A 14,076-nucleotide genomic window follows, 5' to 3' on the forward strand; every position below is an offset into this window, starting at 1 on the left:
AAACTCCCTTGCAATGACACTGGGCCCCCTCTCTGGACTCAGAAGAGGAATCTCATCAGATATTTGGGAAACGCATGAAGGACCAAATGCAATAGTACGTAGACTCTTCTGGTTCTCACTAAAGCCAGACTAAAAGCTGGACTCTCACTCTAATCTGCTACTGGAGGTGATTTAAATAAAATAATGGCTGTGCATAGTCTTAAGAATGAGAAGCCTATTCTATTGTCCCATTCACCTTCCCCTAATTCACCTACTGTGACCACTTCCTTCTCCCCAAGATATCAAGATGAATAATGAATGTTTCCTGAAATAATCTGTTTTGTTAATGTTTGATACTTTTTTCATGCCCAAGCCTTCCCCACAGCTGTTATCCAAGAAAATACCCCTATGGTTCCTAAGTATAATTATGATGTTCCCAAAAAGTGCACGTGCTAAAATTAAACTCTTCATAAACAGAGGCAATTGAAAATGAGTGTGAAATTTTGGATGCTATAGTCATACAGGCCTAGGTTTGCACCCCAGTTTGTAACTATTTGCTCACTCTCTGTTTTTGTGAAAACTTGGGCAAATTATTATCCCTCTTTTAGACTTTGTTTTCTCATCTGCAAAAAAAAAAAGGGACAATAATGGTACTAATGTAATAAATCACTCAGCATAGTGTGAGCTCTCATGTATGAGCTATGATCATCAACTGAAATATATACATATGAAAAGGAACGCTTATTACTGCAATCTTGAGAATGAGAGAAGCTTTAGTCTGAATTCCCAAATTATTTAACTGCAAAAATAATTGTAAGGAAAGGAACATAAAAGAGTCCCACTTCACACTCTGGTAAAGAGCTGGCTTGTCCCATCAACCAACAGATAAGGCATGTCTGCGGAATTGTATAATAGATTCAAGACGGGCAATGTGACTTGAATGAAACATAAAATTTTTAAAAATTAAAAAAAAAAAAAAAGAACCAGGCTGCCAACAATTCAGTCCAATCACAAGGGTAGTTTGTCAGTTTGATCCATCTATTCTTTCATTCCACAATAGCCATTGCTGAGCTCAAGGAATTGTGCTAGGAACACAGAGATTAATAATATTTAGCCCGTGGCCTCCCAGAGCTTACATAAATATACTGCACAGCAAGAATTGTGCAAGGAGTCTGGATAATCATTTAGAAATTTAGCTAATTTCATGTTTTTCTTCTTTAGAATGGACATAGTTACATTCATTCCTTACTTCTCAAGATTATTGTTAAAATTAAAGAATGTGTCAAGATCTTAAATCTTTGACTAAACAGCAAATGAAGCATATGGTTTATTTTGATGATCGTTACTATTAAAACTATTTTGAAAATGATAAAAATATAGACAGTTGATTAGAAAGTGTGACTATCTGAGTGAGCTCCTAGAGCTGTCAATTGGATTCATGTATTTGTCTCTATCTGCTAATCTACATATTTATTTCTTCCTTGTTGCAAAAACTAAGATGAGGCAGCACAACTAGCCCAAGGAGGCAGCATTTAGAAGCCTAACCCAGGTTACTACATGTATACTTGAAAAAAAGTAAAACTGCCAGTCTTTTAAAATAGTCCTGAATTGGGAGTTCCCATCGTGGGCTCAGTGGTTAACAAATCCAACTAGGAACCATGAGGTTGAGGGTTCAATCCCTGCCCTTGCTCAGTGGGTTAAGGATCCAGCGTTGCCGTGAGCTGTGGTGTAGATCACAGATGCGGCTCAGATCTGGCATTGCTGTGGCTCTGGCATAGGCCAGCAGCTACAGCTCCGATTAGACCCCTAGCCTGGGAACCTCCATATGCTGTGGGGGTGGCCCTAGAAAAAGCAAAAAGACCAAAAAATATATATATATAGAAAATAAAAAATAAATAAAATAGTCCTGAATTTAAACCTTCACTAATGAACCCTGTCATTCTACCTGGTGTTTTTTAATTTGCTCTGTTTTTTAACAAGATAACCTGCTTAGCAAGCTGTAGCCAAATCATTGAGAAGTTTTCTCTTCACTATGACAGAGGACAATAAATCAGATTTCCAATTCCTTTTCATAAAAATAAATGTGAAAAGCAAGCTGCAAAAGATACTGCATATAATCCAGAACAGTTAATGTTCACAGGGAGAAATAAAATTGTTCATAAATTCCAAATTTGTTGTATTTTCAATACAGTTTCAGTACAGTAAAAAAAAATTAGCCAGCTATTTTGATATTGAATAGTAGGATAAATGAAAAGGGATTATTTTTACCTTCCCACGGTCAAAACAATCTAGTGACTGAAATTGGCACATAATACATCATTTAAAAATAATTCAACCTATTATTTTATACTACTAAGACCATGTCACTAATTTTTTTTTTTTTTGGTCTTCTTGCCTTTTCTAGGGCTGCTCCCTGGCATATGGAGGTTCCCAGGCTAGGGGTCTAATCAGAGCTGTAGCTGCCGGCCTACGCCAGAGCCACAGCAACTCGGGATCAGAGCTGCATCTGCGACCTACACTACAACTCATGGCAACGCCGGATCCTCAACCCACTGAGCAAGGGCAGGGATCGAACCCTCAACCTCAAGGCTCCTAGTCGGATTCGTTAACCACTGAGCCACGACGGGAATTCCAGTTACTTTTTTTTTTTTAATTGACCTGAGACAAGGAGGCTTTTCATTAACGCTCAACATTATTCCAAAGAAGAGTCAGCTTCAGATTAAAGCCATATACTTTTTTAAATTACGTGTAACTGTGCCAAGGTGTTCATGGGGAGGAAAACTAGAAAGCTCTCTTCTAACCCTTACTAAGAATCTTACCATGGGGACTTTACTCTTATTTAAATTAAGAGTTAATCCTTTATTAAACATATTCTAACTAGCTATTACTAGTATAGGAAAATCACCTCTACGAATGAAGAGATTAGGGGTAGGAGAGGCAGGGAGAATGTAAACTGGATTGCTTGTTCTTTGACAATTCATCAACACTTCCGAATGCTTTGTAAAAATATAAAGCATTACTTTATAGGTAAGCATTATCCTATACTAAATAAAGTATGCAGTGAAATTTCGTGCTAGATCTTAAAAAGGACTACATGAGCTCACTAGGGAATGAGACATCTTCGACAAATTGTAATGATATAAAAGAATTTATATTTGAGTTCTTTAAAGGAGTCAGAGTTTTCCCATTTTGATTATTATTTATCCTACTCTTTGTTTTTGTTGTAAAACTATAAGCAGATAGGACTTATAGGAAATGTTGATTTGTAATATATGTATATATGCGCATAAATATTTATATACACATCATATAGGTGGCCTGTTTAAAATCATAATGCTTTACACCGACCTTCTATTGGGGATTTTAAAATACATATTAATTTCTCTACGTATAGAATACAGAGTATAGACAGGGAGAATATATTCATAGTTACCTGACTATTTTAAGCCTTTTTTATTTTAAAAGGATTAAACATTAAATGAAACAAAACTCTACCATAAAGTTTAATCATTTTACTTCAAGTAGAATAGAGAGCTGATTTAGCTTTCTTAAGTGTTTCTTGACAGCTTATTTGTCATAAGTTTTTTTTTAGATAGATACGAACTGAAATAAAAAGGAAAAAATTCTGGCAAGAATAAAAAATTTTAAAAAGCCATAGTTCACAATAATAATGGAAACCTCCGTCAATGACTTCCAAAACAGTGAGCTATCATTCAACTCAATGGTAATGATTATCAACTGAAATCTAATAGTAATTTTAAAAATATGTGGCTGCTATATTACAGCCCCTTTGGTTATCAGTGGTTTTGAAGATCTAGAATAACGTCAATTTCACAGTTTTCAGATGTCTGCTTATAACCTGAGGTAGGAAATCAACATAATGAATCAATTAAAATCAAGGAATTTTATCCAGATCAGTAATTCACCCTATTTAAGAGAGAATGTAATATATATATTTTTTAAGTTTTACAAAGAAATGTTGTGGACTGGAGACAAGGTGGCAGAGTAGAAGGACTTGAGCCCACATCCTCTCACAAAAACACAAAAATCACAACTGCTGAACAAGCATCGACAAAGAAGACTGGAACCAACCAATGAAATGCTGATTTTTTTTTTTTTGTCTTCTCCCAATTCTTTGACTCCACATACCATGTCTTTGCCTTTCACAGCCAGGCCGGTGTAGGCCTGGATTCCTGGAACAGGGTGGGAGGGTGGGAGGGCAGGGATCCCAGGCCTGGATTCCTGGAACAGGGTGGGAGGTGGTGGGGTGCATGTAGCAAGGACTCCAGTATGTGGTGGCAGAGGGTAAGGAAACGCGAAGACTTCTATTCCAGCATCCTTCCTCAAGCTCTTCCATCCTGAAGCACTCCTCCTTCTACAAGGGCCATAAACCCCCAAACCTGGAAATTCTGTGACACATCCTCTTTGGAGGAACTCCCATAAATACCCTGCCTTACCTGCGTGAGATTCAGATTTGCTGGTTTGGCTGCAAAGCAAAGTGAGCACAGCCTTGAACCAATCCAAATCTTCATCCTTTCCTTTCTTCCAACTCTGGAAGCCCTCTATGGCCAGGACTAGCTCAGTGATTGGACTCTAGCTTTTCAGTAAAGTAATCCTTGGAAGGTCCTGAAAATCATGTACTTTCTTACTTTTCTCAAACCTCCAAAAGATATGCTCAAAGGAAAAAACGACAATAAGCAATCTTTAAATCATGGTATTCCTCACAACATAAATAATGTATAACAAAATGGTTAGGGAGGTGAGAAGTTAACTTCAGCTGAAATTAGAAGTAAATTTTCAATTAAAATTGCATACCACTTCATCTGTGAAACAAAAGGTTCAAAAGACAGTCTCCTGAAGTCAATCTGCAAACCAGTCCACTTTCTAAAATTCTCCCATCTTGCCCCAACCCTGCACCCTATCACATCTGTTTAACCTTGTCTCTTTTCTTTCCTTTCTGTGATCATTTGCATATAATTAAAAGATTTGGTTAGCCCTTCTTTTCTAATTCAGTGTGTGCCCATTAAGATCTAGAAACACATTTCCATCACCCTGAACCCAGTTTAACAAATTACCACAAAACGAATCTACCAAATTAACTGAATCATCTTGTTGAACCACAATCATATATTCTGCCTCTGCTTTTTTTTCTCATTTTCATTGAATTGAGTCATTCCTTTCCCTTTCTTGATTTTTCTCTTTCCATTCCACATATTCTTGTGAACTTAGCAAGGGTGGAGGATGAGGAAAGGGTATATGATTTGTGTACCCTTTCTAAAATATAAGAAAGTAATAAATAAATGACTAAGATAAAAAACATAATTTTCCTTTTCATTGACTTTTGTAGATCCTACTTGATTTTTGTAAATCGGAAACCAGTAGAATGACATTAATGCTTTGGGGAAAGAAATATGAGTTGTCAACTGTGACAAAAAGAATAAGAACCCAGAGGATGCAGCTTTAACAATTCACAGCTGCTCTCCTGTGAGAGAGGAAGATAATGCTGTCAGCGAATGTGCATCTCTGAGAAAAAAGAAGAAATAATTCAGGGGAGAATAAGGAGAGCAAATAGCAAAAAAGAAAATGAATAAGAATCCTATTGCTTTTGGTTCATAAATTACATTCAGGAAAAAGAACTTTTCCTCCAATTTTGGAACAGGTGAATTTGAAAAAAAGAAAGAACATTTATATCCGCATAAGGACAATGCATGGAAAATCACGCTTGTCCCAGGATTAGTCCAACATTTTCTTTCAGGAAATTTCAACATTTTTAACCCAATCGGTGACTTTAGTTTCTTGAAGTCAGGCTTAGGAAACACAACTCAGTACACCTGAGAGAAAACACACATCTAAACAAAAAGGCGGTTATTATAATGTCAACAGGGACATGAACAAAAAGAGCAACATCCTCCCAGGGAACAGCATAAATATCAAAAGTGCTAATAAGTAGAGGTGGTCTCCTTGTGGCAGAAAGTGTAGTATGTGTATAATTTCTAGATCAAAACAAAATCATGGCACTTAAACAGTGGCAGCACTGTTAGGTGCATGTGATATTTGAAAAATATGACAACCATCTCAATCTGCTCAAGTAGCACTCATGGTAAGGGTGAAATTTTATCAACATGGGTTAACTTATGGTGTATTAAGAAAGTAGCAAGGAGATAAATTGATGGATTAAAAGATAAACTACTCACAGGCAGACAAACAGAAGGACAGATAGAGTTACAATCAAACGTGCACTTTACTCAGACAGAAAGATAATAACTAGCCCCAAGAACTGACATGTCTGCGAGGAAAACCTTGAACATAGAATTTTTTGACTTTGTCTTTAATTTAGTTCTTCGGGCACCATGCTGCATAACCCTGGATAACTTCTAAAAGTCTCTATGACACAGTTATCCATCTGTTAAATGAAGCCAGTAATATTTTCATGTAGTTTTTTGAGGGTAAAAGATATACGAAATATTTGGAAGAGTCTAGAAGAAATGCCCTCTGTTCATTGGAGCCATTTGACATCACATCATTCTCTTCAGACAGAGAGACAGTGAATGTGTGAAATTATGAAGCATCCAAATGCATTCCCAAGGGAACTTAGGGGGCTCTTTGCTGAAAAGGATAACTGGCTATCTTTTGGGGAGTAATTTAAACATAGGCTGAGGGAGGAGGGAATCCTATAGAGTCTGTCTAGTTCTTACTTTCTACAGCTCCTCATTTCTCTTCCCACTTTAGGAAAAAAAAAAAAAAAAAAAAAAAAAAACACAATGAGACCCACAGGATAGAGACGGGAAATAAGACTGTGCCCTCAGACTTTTCTTTCAACAGTACCATGGCATTTACAAAAGAGAGTCTGGATTCCTCAGACAGCACAAGGTGAGATCCTCCTTGAAATGAACTCACATACCATTTTTCCTTATATGAACCCATTCTCCATGTTTTCTTATTCTACACACATCACAAAGGAATAAGAGAATTTTTGCCAGGAAACAGAAAACTGGATTGATTCTTCCATTTTCACTTCTCTTGTGCTTCATAACATTGGGAATCTATACATACAGTTACATTTATCTATCTCTTCCAGGAAAGGCTAATATGGAGCCAGTTTTGGCTCATTTTTGGCAAAGGGACAAACTTGAATTGGGAATAATCTTTGGGATCAGGAACAGGCCTGCTGTGATGAAATGGACCTTGTAGAGGCTCCCTGGCATTCTTGCCTGGCTAACATTCTACTAACAACAACTAGTCTATGATCCAGCGTTGCTCCCACAGACACAGTGTCCTTGGGATCGTTATCTCTCCCTTTCATTTGCTTCCTGACATCCCTCCATGCAAGCTCTTCTCTAGCACAAGTCACCTCACTTAAAATTTCAAAGGACTTTACCGCAGTAATGGAGTAAGGGTTCTAAGTAGACAGAGATAGGTAAGGATAGGTAAAATCTCATTTGTCCTTTCAGCCTGGCACAGTTTAGCACAATAATCAGATTCCTAACAGGTTTTTCTAGGTTTCACTCCCCACTCAAATTGTATGTTCCTGCGACGTAGAAGTTCTTATTACTCAGTCCTGACTTGCTTCTCTCTTTGGTTCTACGGTAAAACTATTCAAATCTCAATTTAGGTGTTTTATCCTCTCCTGGAATTTCTGGGAAAGAATTCTTTTAAACTAGATTCCTAACTTATTAGGCTCAGGCCAACCTGACCACCTAAGCATTAATTTTCCTACTATTCACAAACATCCCTGAATTTATCTTTCTCTTTCCTGGAATGACAGGACAAGACAGACAGGAATGCCCAGAACAAATACTGGAGTTTGGTTTTCCTACTGTCTTTTATTCAATCAATTCTCTTTTCTCTAACATTTAAGACATTTCTGACTGTCTCCATCCTCCAGGTAATATATTTCGTATCTCTGCAGTTTCCTTTTGTTTTTTGAAAGGTTCCACATGAAAGTTCTTATTTCTTTCCCTTAGAGGATTCTGACCCTCCAGTTACAGTCACCACCAGTTCAGTGTACTAAGTCTAAAGGAGGTGAAAACTCAGTACTTCGTATATTAAACTAAAGATTTCCGTTATTTGAAAACCAAGGTTTTGCTGGCAGAAATGTCTATTTTAAAACCCACACAGTGGAGTTCCTGCTGTGGCACAGTGGGTTGGGAGTCTGACTGCAGCAGATCAGGTCGCTGCACAGGCCAGGGTTCCATCCCTGGCCTGACACAGTGGGTTAAAAGATCCAGCTTGCCACAGCTGCAGCTTGGAATTAATCCCTGAGCCAGGAACTTCCATGAGCCGAGGGTGTGTGGCCATAAAAATAATATCAGCATAATAACTGAACTTACCCACAGTGAATGTAGATTCAAACAATGATGTAAGGTCTGATAAGAACTAACAAATTCTAATAGATAGTCTAAAAAGACCATACAAAAACAATGTTTTACCCCTGGGCCTGCAGAAACAGTCAGCTCAAGGGGTTCACCCCATTCGTCATGTCCCTATGGCTTTATTTTCTCAAGTTGCCATCAGAAACTTTCAGGGAACTCAGACTGGTCCATGTACATAAAATATATAAGGCAGTTGGTATCTTATTTATTCCCACTATTACAAATGAAATTAAACCACTGAACATTGTAGCCTTTGGGGGCGGGGTCTCCTTTTCAGTGATAAGCCCAAGAAATTTCTCCATTTTAATACAAATAACCATGTTGACCTATTTTTCCTAATTCTGCATATACTGAAACTAGGTGGTTACAAACAAAACCCAGAAACATAATTTGCATTCTAATGAAATGATCCTGAAATTATTCTTTTTTACTGTGGCTTTACCTGATGCTCTACAGCACACATTCCTGTGGGTCTCCTGCAGGAGATGATTCAGTGTGGATGATAATCAGTGTTGATTGAGGAATCCTGAAATTGGGGAGTCTGATTCCTAATGAAGTCTGTATACCAATCTACTGCATAAGCGCCTCTTTATTTACAGTTTGGTAAAAAAATTATAGGTAGAGATGTTGCAGGCACATGTGCACAAATGTTCAAACTGCTTTGAAAAAGGAATGAGAGAGAAAGAGAGAGAGAGAGAGGGTATCCAAGTTCAAGTCAGGCAGGCATTTCAGATTTCAAGAGACAACTGAAAAGGGAACATCTGTTAGATCCTCTGGGTTTGAAGGCAATCTAAGTCTTGGTATTTCTGAGTGTGTGCACATAGTGGAGAGGGTGGAGCCTTCCAACCTCAAATCTAAAAAGATTGAGAGATTTGGGAAGGCCCAGATGTGCCAAAGGTCAGAGGGATCAATATCCAGACCCTACCATGGGAAGGGGGTGGGGGAAGATTCGGATAAAAAACCGCTGCAAAAAGGAGGCCAATAAGAGGTGAGGAAGTTTCTGAATAATTAAAAAGTTCAGAATAAGCAAACTCCGTGGCCACAGGGGAAGGAGGTGGGATGGGGGATAAAAAAAAAAAAAAGCAGTTGATGTGGTAATTAAGAATTTGGTGAGAGCCTGGGCAGGTCACCTCCTTTCCCAGATCAGAGCCCCATCAGAAATTCTTTCAAGTGTCCTTCTGCGTCGCCAAAGATGACAACAGCAAATCAATAAGTGCTTGAAATGAAAGGGGATGTTGGCGAGCCCCCAGGCTACAGATTTCCCGCCGCCAGCCTTTTCTGAACTCCTAGCGTGCCTTTGCACCGCCTCTCTTAAGAAGAGCTACCTTTTATTCCTATTCTCAGGACGAAGGTAAGTGCTCAGTTAGCATATCTATTAAATGTCGGCTCCAGTTCCAGTTCTCGGATCGGGCGGTGAGAGCGCAGCCTGCTCCCGACAGCCAGCCGGCGAGGCCGGAGGAGGGGAGCAGGCTGGCCAGGCCGCCGGCGGGGCCACACACCTCCCGGGCCGGCCCAGCTTCTCCCAGGATTAAGCGTTTCTGGGTCAGAACTAGAACAGGAAGGTCCTGCCTGAGCAGAGGGCCTGAGCGACCGCGGCCTCCGGAGCGCTGCATTCACTTCATTTATTTACAAACAAGCACAAAAGCACTAACAACAGAGAAGGAAGGCCAGTGCTTCAGAATTAAAGCTCGGAACCACCAGAAACTCCCTCGAGTTCCAGACCTTTTTACCCTTCCAATAGGCATCACTCCCCTAATGTGTCTTGATTCAACAGTCTTTCCAGAACCCAACTTCCCGAGACGTTTTAATTAGGTAATTCATTAGTGAATCAATACAGACATTTATATATTCTTTTAGCTCGAGTGGTTAAGTACTAATTTCGAATGATTATAAAACACCGGAATAGGCAACGCATAGTCATTTTAATTTATATGCAAATTAATTGGTTCATCTTAAATGCCTTTTGTAAAAAAACAAAAAACAAAAAAAACCAATTATTGTTATTGTAATATCGGAGGTACAGATCAAACGGCCCGAATAGATAATTTGGAAGCAAGACCTAGAGTGGGGAGAAAATTTAGAACAGCTAACAAATCAATAATGTTTGAGGCAGTTAAACATCTCTAGCCATTGGTATTTACATACTCGCTTGTTGTCAGATAAGAAGCTGGGGAAATTGCTTGCTAGGGTTGAAATCATAATCCAGAGTGAAGAAAGTAAATGGTAGCATGCAGCCAGTCACCAAGGGCTTGAAAATAATACTGTACCTTTCCCAAATCCTCACTCTTGGGTGAGAGTGAGTTGGCAGAGGTCGCCCCACATTTGTCCCCGGTTTTGCCCTGCTTTGATCACAAAACGTTAGGTCCTTCCCTGAGCTTCACAATTTTGATTCTTATTCTAACAATTCTGTCACTTGCTTCAAAATATTAGCGGGAGGGGCATGACTCCGAATCTCACCAAAAATTCTCTGAATCCATGTAGCCAGCACCAGTCTTCCTATGCTGATTTATTGGGGGGTATGTTTAATTCTCTGTGTCCACACACATTAAATCAGATAATCAAAAAGGCAGAAGGAATGGCTAAGGGAAATGGTCCAATACACTGGTTTACTGGAAGCGTATTATCTTTAGATATAGTTCAAAATTTTGGAAAAGGAAAAAGGATGTATACCTCCTTCTGGGGGGAATTTTTTTTCTTTTTTAAAGATATTCTAGAACAGTGAGTTTCACCAGGCAACCAGCTCCGGAGTTGTTTATGTAAAAGTGTAACATCCTTGAAATTCACTGATACATAAGGTCAGTGTCTCCCAACCCCAGGCTCCCAGCCCAGGCGATCTGGCCCTTAAGGAGCTGGTACCTTTGATGCTACAATCTTGTTTACATCTGCAGGGCAGGGAATTGCTTGCTTTGCTTGGACGCTCCCTCCACCCCCTTCTAATTTGAAGTAATCGGAATCTAAATACAATCGCCACGGCCCATACTTCCATTTCTGCTCTGAGGAGGGAAAAACCTGAAATCCACGTCTTAAATCAGCTCGGTGGTTTGTAGCCCCCCAGCACCCTGCCTCCCCGCTGCATGCCTAATGTATTCCCTGGTGGTTCTGGGCATTAATTAGTTGTTTAATAGGAGTATGACTAAAAATGTAAAAGAAGGATTAGGAGCATGAAACGTATGTCCAGCTCCTTCCACACACTCGAGGAGGGAATGAGAATCATTCTGTATCTTCTCTTTCTCCAGGAGCCATTTGCATTTCCCACCAGCTGCTCACTTCAGCTGCACTGGCGCTGGGCGAGGCGGGGACCCAAAAGCTCGGCGCGCAGTCTGTGGCGGCCCGGACTGGGGTTAACCAGACCTCGGCGGGCGAGACTCCAGACGGAAGGGGGGCGAGGGGAATGTGAGCTTCCCGGAGCCCCTCCATCCCAGCCCTGGTCTGCAAACCTCTGAATCTGGAAAAGGGGAGGGAGTGGCATGCGCTCCTCTGCGCGTCTCTCCCGCGCAGTCCCTTTCTCTTTCTCTAGTCTCTCCGAGCGTCTCTGAATCTCTGAATCTTCCTATCTCTGATTTTCTCACTCTTCCCCACTTTTCCGTGAGAGTCCCCATCGGTCCCTCCAGATGGAGGCGAGGCTGTTCTGCTCTGAGCATCTCTTAATCTCTATAAAATGAAAAGAAGTGGGGGGGAGATATTAACCCATAACTTAGGGGGGCTGGAAAGCCAGCAACAATATGTGATGGTCAGAGGCGAAAATGTCTTTCTTGGACTTACATTATGGGGGATGCTGCGACCTTAGATTTCAGTCGTGGAACTTGAAGAAATTTGATTGTCTTGCCTCAGCAAGAGTTCAGAAACCAGAAATAGAAATTCTCAGAGACAGGAAATAAAAGTAAAAACAGCACGTGGGCATTTTCCCCTCATTTCTCTCCCCTTAAATAAAACTGTCTTGAATTTCCACTGGTAAAGAGAGAAAGTTTGAGTTTTCATGGATGTTAGGTGGAGGTTAGAAATGGCTTAAACATGTAGACCTCTCATCAGTTTTCTTCTTGGCTGAAGAGGCTAACCCTTTCCATAAAATGAGTCCATCTGTCGACTGTTAGCTATTTCAAAGTGAAGGGATTTAGCACTCAAAACAAATTGAGCAAGTTTGTTTGCCTGTTTTTACTGCTAACTCAAATGAATTCAAAACACGGAGTAATTCAAGAAAACACATAACATGTTCCAGACAGCCCCCAAATGTAGGGAAAGCCCAGTCACCTATATGGTGACCTTGGTTATTTTAAACGCCAGGCTTTCCAAAATGTATATAATTCACACACGTTCTCCCAACGTCATTATATGTACTTAAAATTGCGAGATTTGGTACATTGACTCAGGAAGAGCAGTACAACTTTTAGAGGGGAATTTATCCTCTCTTGAGGGCCAAAGGGAAGACTCTCCAATGGCGGGCCTGGCAGAATTTTGCTCCTAGGCAGTAAATAATATCGGTGGCAATACTGAACCAGGAGCGATGGCTGTTTTCTGACACTTTTCAAAAACATACATTAACAGGACGCCCTTGAGATTGAAAGAACTTTGTCAGATATGCCTGGCAGAAGCCTTCGCACCTGGTTTTCCAGGCGCATCATATTTATAGTCCTTCCACTCAAAGGCAGGACAGGGCAAAAATAATCCTCTCATTACCAAAATACAAGCCCTTGCTGGAGTCAAGAAATCGGAAAATCAGGGCTTAAAAGTAGGGCACACTTTTCCTGGGGTGGGGAAAGGAATGACCCTCTCTAATTCCACGTGCTCTTCGATTTTTAGGAGCAAATGTAGATTCAAGGGTAGCTTCCCTTTCCCACCCCCACCACCATCCCTTGCAATTTAATACCGCGCTCGCCAGGAACCTTAACCTCGTCATTTTAAAAAATGAGATATCCGTGACCCGGAGTGAACTTGTTGAGTGTAGGTACAGCAGAGGAAATTCTAGACTCTGTGAGCACCCGAGCCTTGTCCAGCGCAATCCCTTCGTGCACACTGGTCAGTGCGCGGCCTTGCCCACCTGCGGGCGGACACCGGGTGCTGCGCGCCTCGTCCACCCGCCTTGACCTCGGGCGTGGCGTCCCCGTCGGCGGCGCTGGGCCAGATATCTCGGCCTTCCCAGACTGACTCGCCCCAGTTCGTTCCCTCCAAGCTGTCTCCCTCCACCTCCCCACTCTCCCCCCCCGTCCCACCCCTGCCACCCCACTCAACCGCAGCCACTCTACCTCACCAGATTTCTCCTCAACCATCCTCTCGCCCCACCCCGCCTACCTTCCCTCCAGCCTCGGGTCTGTCCCCACTCCCCCTCCCCCATCCTGCAACCCCTAGTTTCTAAGACCTCTTTCCGCAACCCTGCAGGCCTGAAAGCAGGTCACAAGCAGGCACCTTCAAACTCACACCCCACACGCCTCGCCCCCCAAACACACGCACGTTGCCTTTTGTTCCGTTTCTTGGGCCACTTTCTTATCCCTTCCTCCCTCCCCGACTAGGTTCGCCCCCGCCAGGAGTACGTTTCTGTGTCCCCGAAGCCCTTGCCCTCCCCCTCTGATTTATTAGAGCTCCCGGTTTGGCGCAGATTCCTTTCTCTTCTCCTCCTTCCCATCCTCCCTTCCCGTCCTCCTTTCCACAGCGGGAGAGCTCGCGCCTGCGGCTCAGTCCGCTCCTGCCTAAGCGCCCTGGCCGGCTCCCTCTCCTTTCGCTCTCCGCGACT

The 14,076-nt window shown here is 41.4% G+C and overlaps 1 protein-coding gene and 1 long non-coding RNA gene across 6 annotated transcripts in view; one reads left to right on the plus strand and one right to left on the minus strand.

Moving 5' to 3' along the window:
* The window catches only part of CASP6 (caspase 6), a 1,021,045-nt gene that overhangs the window by 172,189 nt on the left and 834,780 nt on the right, over nucleotides 1-14,076 (plus strand). The window lies entirely within an intron of this gene.
* The window catches only part of LOC146401004 (uncharacterized), a 161,259-nt gene that overhangs the window by 129,884 nt on the left and 17,299 nt on the right, over nucleotides 1-14,076 (minus strand). The gene's annotated exons all lie outside the window — the stretch shown is intronic.

The sequence above is a fragment of the Sus scrofa genome, chromosome 8 (assembly GCF_054392235.1).
Source record: "Sus scrofa isolate SSC_HxYL_T2T_F1_AM1 chromosome 8, Sscrofa_HxYL_maternal_Yorkshire_Landrace_v2.0, whole genome shotgun sequence".
Lineage (NCBI taxonomy): Eukaryota > Metazoa > Chordata > Mammalia > Artiodactyla > Suidae > Sus > Sus scrofa.